A 12,151-nucleotide genomic window follows, 5' to 3' on the forward strand; every position below is an offset into this window, starting at 1 on the left:
AGCTATAGACAATAAAGAAAATGGTAAAAACATACTTAAGCAAAGTAGTGGATGCAAAGAGAATGATCAATATGAGAGAGCCATAGAAGATTTGTATGCGTTACATGAAGATGGATTCTCTGGTCCGCAAATTATAAATCAGAAGATGATCTATTTTTTTAGACCTTTGATTTAGATAAACCTCGTCTATTTAAAAATGAGATACATCCAAATCAAAAATCTTTATACAATGAATTATCTTTTGATCCACAATTTATAGATAAGAGGATCTCTACTGACGCAACACGTCCATTCTCCTCTTTATTACTATGCTTATCCCAACTAATGTTAAATCGTTCAAGGATGTATATCCAAATCCGGGGCAGATGTAGGATCCGATCCGAAACAGTCGCTAAGCGAATATCCAAACTTACCTTAAACGGGTCGGAATGATCGGCATCCATCGCCATCTCTTGGCGAATGGAAGAAGATGGAACATCGTTTTTATTTTTGGTTTCTCGAAGCGTCTTCGTCTCTTGACCGCGTCGGTTCCAATCTCCGATCATCTCTCTATTGCTCAGCAGGGGAAAGATGGTTCTGATCGAGCAAGAACCGGACGCCGAGGGAACCCGGGAAGAAGTCCCTGCAGACGCCTCAGATATCTGGCGACGCTCCGGTGGAAGTGGGAAATGGCGGCGACGAGGAGCCCTTTGAGGACGCCCTGACAAAAGAGAAGTTGAGAGAGGTACGGCCTTTTGATCTCTTCTTTAATGCGCTTTTGACCAGGGATTTAAGTTCTGCACTGTCGTCTTGTCTTGTGGGGTTTGTCTGTTAACTATGCAATTCTCATTTTTCTTTTTCTAATTGATATTGTAACTTAATTTGCCACGATTAGAACCTTATCGTCTTATCCTCTTTCAATGTGACTTCTATTTTTGTTCTATTTTGTGTTCTTGTTCCACATTCGGTATTTGTTCGTATTGCTAACTAAACAAAAGTGGGTTTTCGCTTTTGCAGTTGATAATATTGCTTTCTTGTTTGAGATAAAGCTTTGGATTTCTGTCAAAGGATTCGATTTTTAGAGTTAATCATTGAACTATATTCCATGTCGAACTAAGTTGATCAGGACCGTGCGGTGAATTAGGAACACAGCATGGTTAGTGTTCGATTTTTTGCTTGATTTTATTAATGAGTTTTATTCCTTTCTTTGGTTCTGTGAACTTGCGAATAAATTACCTGTGCCCTGTACAAATATCCTTAACATACTACTTTTACAAATATTTAGTGCATGAATTGGTTAAACTATTATTCAGTATCCATCCAATCAAAACTATGCACATGAGTGCCTGGTAAAAAGAAGCTTGTTTTGAATTGGGTTCTGTAAATAAACATCATGCATAATTGCTCTATCAATTTTAAGTTTATGTCAGCTGTAACTAATGAGCTACTCTCAATTGAACATTGTGTATGGAGATGACTCATAAAAAAAGCTTGTTTCTAGTAGAGTTCCTGAATTGACTATTTGAATACATGTAATAGCATTGTTAACTTACTTTCACATAGACATGCAACAACTAAGAAGCTGCTTTTATGCTTCTATATTAAGCAATTTTCATTCCTTTATGTTGCAGAAAGCTCTTAAGCAAGCAAATGATGCAAAGGAAGAAGGGAACAAACTCGCTTTAGGATTGGTCGATATGAGGATGCACTCTTGCAGTATGAGATTCCTGGGCAAATTGCTTCTGAGCAACCTTCATTTATAGATGTATGTTCTGTCTCATGGAAACCGGGCAGCATGTTTCTTGAAATTAGTAGGCCATTCTTTATGTGAAATTTATATTGATATTATTGGTAACTTGCTATTCTTATTTCTTAGCAACAGTGACTCTTTAAGGGTACTGTTAATCAGCAAATAGGGAATCAAATTTTGAATTGTGAGTTTATAATCAAATTTGCTAATTGTCCTATTTTATGTGTTGAATGTTTGGTAATCTTTAATTTCATAGTCTCTCCTAATAAGAAGAAAGGGTTTTAAAGTACTTAGTTAATTTTTCTAATTCAATAGAATTTTATATTTCTAAATCATAGTTGATACTTCCGAATAATCTATGATTGTCAGGGATGGGTCGGCCGAGTTCGGCCAATAAAGAGGAGGTTGGGTTCAATATGTGGATGTAGAAGATGCTAAGCCCAAGAAACTTAACATGAGTGCTTTGAAATCAGATTCAGAATTTGAAGGTGCTCGAGAGTCGGAGACGGAACCATGAGGTGCTCGGGAGTCAGAGATAGGACCATGAGGTGCTTGGGATGTCTAGACCCAGAAGTGTTCAGGAGACGAGCACAGAACCAAATAGTAAGAGAAGCGTAGGTTGGTTTGGTTTAGGGGCAATAAAAGCAATTGATAATAATCATTATTGGCGGAGGTTTCAGGTGGCCATTGAAAGGTAATAATGGTGGTTGACGACCATCATAGAAGGAGAATATTAATGTCATAAAGGATGTAGTTACATAATAACGACTATAAAAGAAAGGTCATAATTCAGGAGGAGGGAGGCTAATGCTCAATTCTCACACATTCATCTTTCTCATTTGTATTACAGTTTACTCTTTTATGCTCTCATCATATGATTTAAGTATCTGCGGGCCCTTGCCGGACTAGACCTATAACCTTTGACTTCGTGTTGACTTGGAGAAGACGAGAAGCGCTTGGTCATCGATGTTTATGAAGTACTCTGCTAGGAGCTTCCAAATTCTGCCGTATCATAATTGGCGTCATTTTTCTGAACTAGAGCTAAGACGTTGAGATGGAGGGGAAGGACTACCTCACACCTCACCAGATGAATGGGAAAATTGAAGTGGAACCTGATCTCAAAGTTCTACTTGAGGCCGCTCCTCTCTTTTTTCATGACAATAACCACCAATACCTCTTCGAGGTCCCCGTGACAAATTTTTACTTGGAGGCATTGATGTCAATGCACAGTGGGACGACTCTGACACTCCTGACATTGATAATCGGCATTCACGGAACAAATATGAGAGATTGGAAGATCATTCCAAATGTTGAAATCACCATTGAAGATGAGAAGAAATACTGCTTTTCAAATGGTATGGTGGATGATAATGTCGGCACGCTCGAGCCCGAGTGGGTTGCGGGCATTGAACGACTGTCCGGGTCAAAGGCCGAGTGGGTTGTAGACACCATACGACTGTCCGAGCCCAAGTGGGAGTAACTCAATCAAGAGGGTGTCATGGTGGCAAAGGCATGAGAAGCTCAATCCACTATCTTGCGTGTTGTGGGCAGTGGTGCCCAAGATCTTGAAGATGGGCAAGGCATTGTTGATCAGCCACATCATTGAGTTGCAGCATAGTGCTGGGGAAATAGAGGTTGCTTGTGTTTCCAAGTGCGCGAAGCACTAGGTCGACGGAGGCACGCCTGGTGAGGAGGTCGTCACTCGCATAGGCTACACACTGAGAGCACACTCAACGGGGAACATCATTTATGCCTTGAAGCGGGGATGTCGAAGTGGCAGACTCAAAGGCCATAATGGGAGGCAATAAAGTGAGGTAGCTGCAGAAAATGAGATGAATGCAGTAGCTACCGGGTCATATGGGATCCTGAATGTTTACGGTAATAAAATAGGTGGGGTGGGACCCACTTGGAGAGCATGATGGCCCACTCCATGCATTCATCAAGTCGAGCACTCCATGCATTTAGTAAAGGTGGGATCGATTTTCTCTTTTTACATTCAATATTGCTGAGTGCCAAGTATCCTTACCAAAGATGGGACCCACTCCTTCGACCGTTACCAGTGCAATGGTGTCGAGCACCATTTCACTTGGTGGGACCCACTCCTTCATGGACCATTACCAATGCAATGCTATTGAGCACCATTTCACTTGGTGGGACCCACTCCCTCATGTAGTGGTGTCGAGCACCCACTTCTTTATGTGATGATGTCGAGAACCATTGTTAAAGGTGGACCCACTTTTTCTAAAAGAAATAAAAGGTGAAGCACCATGGTGCAAAGCTTAAGCTGCTGAGCACCACTACATTCATCAAGGCCGGTCATCGCCCGAACACTCATCACCCAAGCACTCGAGCGTTGATCGTTTGAGCGTCCAAGTGGCTGAGCCCTCGAAAGCTGAGGTTCGAGAGTGCCCGAGTGTGCTTCTAAATACTATAGCATCTGGGGCACTATAGCTTCCCAAGTATTGTAGTTACATGCTATTCTGCCCACTTGAGTATGCCTGAGCCAAAGGCTTTAAAAGTCTGAATTCAAGCATGACGGTGACAGTTACAAGGGAATGCACCCTTTGATATAGGTGCATCTTTTGGAAAAAGACAGGAGAGGAATAACAATACAATTGCATCCTTTGAGAAAAAATGGGATAATTTTTCACCTCTTTTCTCCCTTATATAAGGTAATAATCTCAACATCGAGAGGTATGTGATGGTACTTCATTTGACATTATTTTATGCAATTTCACTTATTTGTTATTCTTCTCTCTTTTAAAGTCCGAGTTAAGCGTTGAAGGGCTCTCGATATCAACGTCTCGGAAGTCCTTGACTGCAAGCATCCGAATCTAGATTGATCTTGAGACACTCGATCTCTTTAGATTGATGACCAGCAAGTGTTTAAAAGGTGGGGCAATTCAACTGAGTGGAAGGAGTTGGGTGCAACTGGTTCAGGATATGAAGGGATGATGTCTATTATGCCGAGGTGGATGTGGATATATTATATTTGTGGTGTCGAGGAAAAGATGTAGAGGTATGACCTCTTTTATGCCGAGGTGGATGTAGATATATGATATCTATGGTGTTAAGGAAAAGATGTCTATTATGCAGAGGTGGATGTGGATATATGATATATGTTGTGGTGTCAGGGAAAAGACAAGGAGGTATGATATCCTTTCAGTCGAAGGGAGAAAGTGGAGGTATTCAAAAGCCTAATCTCGAGTTGGCAACCTTCCGAGTCCTTGACTCAATTGCACATTTATAAACCCAAATTGAATTGGCAGCCTTTCGAGTCCTTGACTTGGTTGCGCATTTATAAGCACAAGTTGAGTCGGCAGTCTTCAGAGGGGTGACTAATGAATGCGTGGCCATTCAGATTCTAGACTTGGATTACAATGCATCGTCTGACTCATGCGAGGGGTGACTAATAATAAAGGGAAGTTCGGTGTATGAAGCTCCTGCCAATGCGGAATCCCGAGGAAGAGTCTTTTATATGCATCCTTACCCTAACTACTGATACTTTGTAATAATATGTGAATGTCACAGGGTTGACCGAGTTGGGCCCATAAAGAAAGAGGAAGTTGGACTCAGTACGTGGATTTAAGAAGAAGCTAAACCCGTGAAACTTAACATGATTAGTCCGGAGTTAGAGGGTGCTTTGAAATCAGATTCAGAATCCGAAGATGCTTGGGAGTTAGAACCATGAGGTGCTGGGGAAGTATGTCTAGACCAGAGAGTGTTCGGAAGGCAGGCACAGAGTCGAATAGTAAGAGAGGCGTAGGTTTGGTTTGGTTTGGTTTAGGGGGCAATAAAAGCAATTGATAATGATCATTATGGGCAGAGGTTTATGGTGGCCATTGAAAGGTGATAATGGTGGTTGGCGGTCATTACAGAAGGGAGAATATTAATGTTATAAAGGGTGTTGTTACATAATAACAACTATAAAAGGTCATAATTCAGGAGGAGAGAGTCTAATGCTCAATTATCACACATTCATCTTTCTCATTTCTACTACAGTTCTTTTTTATTCTACACATCATATTATTCTCGTCATCTGACTTAAGTGTCGGAGGGTCATTGCCGGGACTAGATCGACACCCTTTGACTCTGTGTTGACTTGGAGCAGGAATTCTTCTACTCGATATGGAGAAGGTGAGAAGCACTTGGCCATCAACGTTCAAGTAGTACTTGGTTGGGAGCTTCCAAATTATCAATAGTATTAATTTCCTAAGTTGTTAAGTTTTTTTAGCAAGGCAATATTTCTTATCAATTTTAATTTGATTGGAGCTTTTAAAAAACCCCAACATCCCCTTTCCCTTGGAATTTATCTTTTAAATCAATAATATTTTCTTTTGATAACTTTATCATTGTTAAAGCTTGATGCTTTATCTTTGTCTTCCTATAGTCTAGTATTCTGCCAATTAGCACCAGAGTCGAAGCTTGATGGTTTTGTTCATTACCTCATCCTGCTTTGTTTTCCCATTTATCGTCTTCTCATCCACCCCAACTGTTACTATGCCACCTTACTCTTCTGCACACCTTCTAATCACGGAACTGCAAGCCACCTCCAACCATTGTTGTGCCACCCTACTTCTCTGCCACCTTCCAACCACAAGACCACAATCAACCAACTCTTCTATTTTTTGATGCCATCAACTCCATTTCCGCCACTCTGTTCATCTTTCACCCCATCACCACTTCTTGATCTGCCTTGTCCCAATGGCGTTTGTACCACCTTTGACTACATAACCACCTTCCACCAATGCCTCCACTCTGCCATATACTATTAAAATTCTCAAACCTCTCTCAGCCATCATTCCATATTTTACCAGACGAGTCCCAATCCATTTTGGTAAAATCTCCTAGGGACCACCTAAACCGCAACATACATCCCCTCTAGCCATAGTTAAATATAATCGTAAAAACAATGGTTGAGTGGTGGCCCAAAAACTTGTTAAATGATTTAGTCAAAGCACTTGTAAAATAAATCTTATGAGTGACAATTAGAGCTATCAGAGTCGCAGGTCGGCCATTTGGCGGGGTGGAGTGAGCCGACCCGTCATCTTGGCGGGTTGGAAAATCTCTAACCCAACTAAAGCGGGTTGCAGGTTAGGCAGGCCTACCAATGGGTCCACCAAAAAATAAAATAAAAAAGTCCGCGGTGGCTTGGGTTGGGTTGCTCATACAGTTAAGAGAAAATGTTCGTGAAGCAAAATGAATTTAACACATATTACTCAGGAAAACACAAGTTAAGAAAGCTTACCATAAAGATGATTATAAATCAATCTAGTAATCATAATTGCATCACTGCACTACAAACAGAGCAACAAGTGTGCTTTTAGCTCTGATGAACAAGAGAGAAGCGCCAAGGGATTATAATGACGGTTCAACGTGCATCAGCTACTGCTTTAGCATTTCTTCAACCCGCGGGCCAACCCAAGCCAGTTGCGGGCCAACCCGTGCAGGTCGCGAGCCTAGGCAGGTTGGCCCACCTCGACCCACCTTTAAATGGGTTGATAAAATTTCAACCCAACTTGCTTATATTGTTTGGCGAGGTAGGCCAACTCGATGACTCAACCCAAATTGACGGCTCTAGTGACAATCCTACAAGTAGAATGGTTTTTGTTTGAGTGATACTCATCTCAAGTGTGCGCGACACAAATCACATGACAATGTTGACTTGGAGTTGGATTGACTCACAAAATCTTAGTATAAATATATTTCCTCTTTGAAAATTATTTTTTCTTTACTTAGTTGGTAATTTAAATTGCTTGCATTTAAATAAATTTTTGAATATTATTGAAAACGACAGCAAATACTATTATGTCACTTTTTATTTAGTTTGATTGTCATTTATAAAAATTTTTTTAGTAGGATCATAAACATAACTACCTTACTGCAGAATTTTGCAGCATGCAAAATAAACATAAGTACTTTACTTGCATATTAAACATTATTATTCATTTGCATCATATTTTTATTGTTAATGTGTCGCATTGAGCATGATCACTTGACAATATCTTAGAATCAACATGATGAGAGGCGATACTCAAACTTCCACAAATTACATGAGAGAGATTTTAGGACTGAGAAATATAAACCAACTACCATCATATGGAAGATGAGCTTAGATTCATAAGGATCTAGGAATAATATGTACACAAATTCACAATCGCATTATCTTATGTCTAGAAAAGTGTCAAATTATTTTCATGTTATATTAATTAGATGACATTGAAAATTAATCTGACCATCATAATTTGACCTCAATTATACAAACAAAATTTACCAATAACAAACTCATACGAGTTGCAAAGGAATTTCTACAAAGTGTTTAGCACCACCATTACATGCTAAGAGTAGAACTCATCATGAAATGAAAATGGGTGTAAAATTATGTCTCGTCATATTTAAAAAGTGATTCCCTAATAAATATACAAAACCAAAATCATCAGTGAACCAAATTTAGAGACATCATTCTAAGAGTATACTTCACTTATAAGTTATAATCAATAAAATTTTAGTAAAAATAAAAGAATTGGGCTTAAAAATGACCTAATAACATGATCCTTAGGAAAGTGCTTAGATGACATTTCAGAAGTACCCTAACACACACTAGAGGAGTGCGCAACTTTAAAAGAATTTGTGGATAACATTTTAGAAGAATCCTCCAATATCATCTTAGATGAGTCCCTTAGTAAATATAATCTAGAAGAATCTCAATTTGACATTAATCAGGACTTAGAATCATAGATTATAACTTTCTCATATTATATAGAGAAGCTGAAAGGGAAACCTAAACAACACAAGTATCGTGAAGTAGGAATACAACACATCAAGTAGCAAGCCAATTGATTTTTATTTGTGTGTGGTTTTCTTAGTTACTTAAACTTTAATGCTTGTTTTCCTACCAAATTAGTTTTATTATTTACATACATCCACCTAATTGAGAGATCTGTTGTAATCATGAGAGATGAAGTTTCTCGTGTCATCATATTTATTTTATTTGGCCATATTGTGAGGAAATTAATTATTATGCTTTTATTTACTTTAGCAATTTAATCAAATACTAGTTTAATTTTCAAATTGAAGGGAATGGTAATTTTCTAGAAGAAATTCGAGCATTTGTCTTTTTTCACGGAGTTTATTTCTGCAAACTCATCCTTGACACTTTCATGTCTTATAATGATTATGTCAATGTGGGCATCATCTCCCCCTGTGATAAGCTGAAACATTTTCTTATTTGTTGAATGAGGTTATAAAAAATCAAGTGAAGTCATAGTTCAAAAACAAGGATAAAGTGCATAAAAGATAATGAAGAAACATTATTGAACAAAGTAAAGAAATTGTTCTCAATGTTTGGAAACAACAACCCAAGAAGAGGCATTGACAACTCACTAGGGTGGGTGTCTCTTAAGTGGGGGAGCATGGTATAAACATGGAATTAATTTTAATTTTGAATTTGTAATTGAATTTTCTAATTTTCTATTTTAGGTGTCAAAGATTTGATAATTTTTTGTTTGGTAGTCTCTCTAAATTAAGAGAAAGATTTCAGGTATTTGAATAATTTTTCTAGTTTAATAGGATTATATATTTTCAAATCATAGTCAATTTATTTTCTAAGTTGTGAATCCATTATACTTGGATATGTATTTGTTCACCTGTTTGTTTAATTTTATTTTTCAAATTTTAATTGGGTGGGAGCTTTTAGAATGACCCCAACTTCCCCTTATAATTTATCTTTCATATCAATTATATTTTCTTTTGATAAATTTATCATTGTTGGGGTGCTTTGAGATGGAGACACATGGCAATCTTCTCTAAAAATCTATAACCAAATAAACACATAAATAAAGATTCCAAAGTCTAATTTTAATTTGGCATACTTTGGAAATGGGAATAATGTAAAAGCCTAACAGACAACAGTCCTAATGTTTGATTGCTAAAGTTTGGGAAATTTAAGCTTCAATTAAAATTGTCGTTAAGAGGGACTTTAATTTAGTCAAAGAGTCTTCGAGAGTTCAGACAAAGTATATTTATATGTCCTTTTATGTTTTATGTATTGGAAGAGTCTATCTACTAGTATAAATGTGTATGTTTGTTGTATTGTTGGGATATGAAATAGAAAAGTAAGTTTTGAGAAAATTTTCAGATTATGTGATGAAATCTACCTACGGCGTGGTGCCTAGGATTCCTTAGGTGTGATACCTAAATTTCTACAACCATTCTACGCTTCTTCACCACTCTTCAAACAATCAAACCCTCTTCTTGTGCTCCACCACTTTGTGTTGGTCTCCCTGCGGCCTGGTGCTGTCACAATTGTTGTTGGACAAGCATTGAGAGTAGAACATAGTTAATCTTTATTTTCTTAATTTCGTCTACATACAACTTCGTAAAGACTATCTTCTTGTTACATATGTTGCTGTTTATTTTGAAATCACCACTTTGTTACTTTGTTTATAGTATTGGCATTTTTGTTATTTTGAAATCCTGAGACCATTTTGATGTTTTTTTCTTGGTTAAGAATAAGCTGGAATATATTGCAAATTTAGACTTCATGGAATTGGATCTTATTTTCTTTGGTCATCAAAGAGTCTTGACAAGCTCACACTCTTCTCTAATAACTAGATAGTAGTCATCCTTAAATTGTTGGAAAAGCTGAACGGAATCAGAAAGTGAATTAAAGTCACATTTTTGGTTGTTTCAGAATTAATGGTTAATTATTGTAGAGCTAATATGATTTTTATTGAGAAGCATGTTCATGTTATGCTTACATATCAATATGGATCTATAGGTTCTCTAAGGAACAGCTAAGAAAATTATATATGTCGCTTCTCTTTTTGGATCAGAATACCAGATAAAATACGAGTATTCATGTCAATCAGGATATTTTTTGCTGTTATTACTTACTGTGTCTTTTCTTCATTATAGTTAAGCTGCATTTTATTTATAACCATGCATGATTACCCTGCCAAAACATGCTAGCAGTAGTTTATTCACAATTGGTTTGACAAATATTGCTATTAATCTTAGCCAACCTTATCTGAGCTTGTAAGTTAGTTAGGATTATATTGAAGCATATATTTTACCTAAGGTAGTTGTTTTTACTTGCTAAAATCTTTAAAGATAGTTATTTTTACTTGCTAAAATCTTTAAAGATAACGTTTTCTCTCGCATACTCATCAAACCATTCGAATAACAGTTTTTTTTTTTTGCATTTTCTCTATTTTGCTTTTTTGAGCACACTGTCAACTTATTGCAGGAAAGTTGAAAGAGATGGGAAACTTTTTGTTGGTCGTTTTGCGATTGAGCCTGGACAACTTCAAAACTGTAAAAGATCCCAAAACCGGTTCATATTCCATCTCTTCTCAGCAGTAGTCCACTTCTAACCAAGGTTCAGATTTAAAAGCTTAATATTTAACAGTTGGTACATGAAAACTCGAGCAGCCTGTTCATCTTGTTTAACGAGGATAAACTAATACTCCTTTAGAAATAGCAATCTCAATCAGCTTGTTCATCCTATTTATACTGGAGCAGCTTGTCCTAAAACTTCCATGGCTTGGACCAATTGTAAGAGCTAGATACCTGGATTACTTTAAAAAAAACTAAGAAAAGATGCAATGATATGACAGCATTGAAGATATGGTAATTTTTGTTCTTGTATATTGAGAAATGAAATGATTATGATTACTATTTGTGATTAAGTTGTGTTAATGTACTCTGAAATCAGTATGGATTCGGTGCAGAAAGCGCAAGTGATAAGTGGCTTATCTGTAAGCAGTGGAGCACATCAAATTACAAGAAAGAGAAACCAGACAAAGTTTGGATATTGAACCATTGTAGCTGGAGCCTTGAGACATCTGTTACGATGAGCCACTTTTTGTGAGGACACCATTTTCTTGGCTTTGGCGGCTTCAAAACAGCTTTTATTGTTATCCTTTGAAATTTTCAAAATTTGTCGAAATTGCATTTAAACCCTCCAAAGTTGATGATTTTGCATTGCGATTATTTAAATTGTATAACAAATTCTTGTATTTTTTTTTTAAACTCAAGTACTAAGTCTTTATTTAGGAATTTGATCACGGCGAACATATTCTTTACCTTACTAAGAATTGAACCTAGGCTACCAGATTGCCTATTGTGTCTTTGCATAAACTAAGAATATGCAAAGTTTTAATACATTCCAATTTGGAAATTTTGAAACTAAGAATTTGCAAAGTTTTAATTGTATTCCAAATAGTTTCGCTAAAACTATTATATGAAATATTTTTTTAAATGAATATTGAAACAGTCACATCGATTTTTTTAATCAAAATTTTGAATTATAGCGATTTAGGTTTAAATTGCTAGTAATCATAATAATTTAAATCTATCAAATAATTGTGATAAAAAATATCATTATTCTTTTTAAAAAATAATTACTCTAAATTTACGGAA

At 36.9% G+C, this 12,151-nt stretch overlaps 1 long non-coding RNA gene across 3 annotated transcripts; it reads left to right on the forward strand.

Moving 5' to 3' along the window:
• Nucleotides 1-450: 450 nt before the first annotated feature.
• On the forward strand, nucleotides 451-11,796 carry LOC122009961. 3 transcript variants are annotated; one of them, XR_006119737.1, is made up of 4 exons: nucleotides 451-724; nucleotides 1,611-1,744; nucleotides 10,977-11,359; nucleotides 11,445-11,796. It is a non-coding gene; the product is annotated as an uncharacterized LOC122009961 (long non-coding RNA). The 3 variants fall into 3 exon arrangements; XR_006119736.1 differs by having other exon boundaries at nucleotides 11,461-11,796; XR_006119735.1 differs by having other exon boundaries at nucleotides 10,977-11,796.
• The last annotated feature ends 355 nt before the right edge of the window (nucleotides 11,797-12,151 follow it).

Source organism: Zingiber officinale, chromosome 8A (genome assembly GCF_018446385.1).
Source record: "Zingiber officinale cultivar Zhangliang chromosome 8A, Zo_v1.1, whole genome shotgun sequence".
In the NCBI taxonomy this organism is placed as follows: Eukaryota; Viridiplantae; Streptophyta; class Magnoliopsida; order Zingiberales; family Zingiberaceae; genus Zingiber; species Zingiber officinale.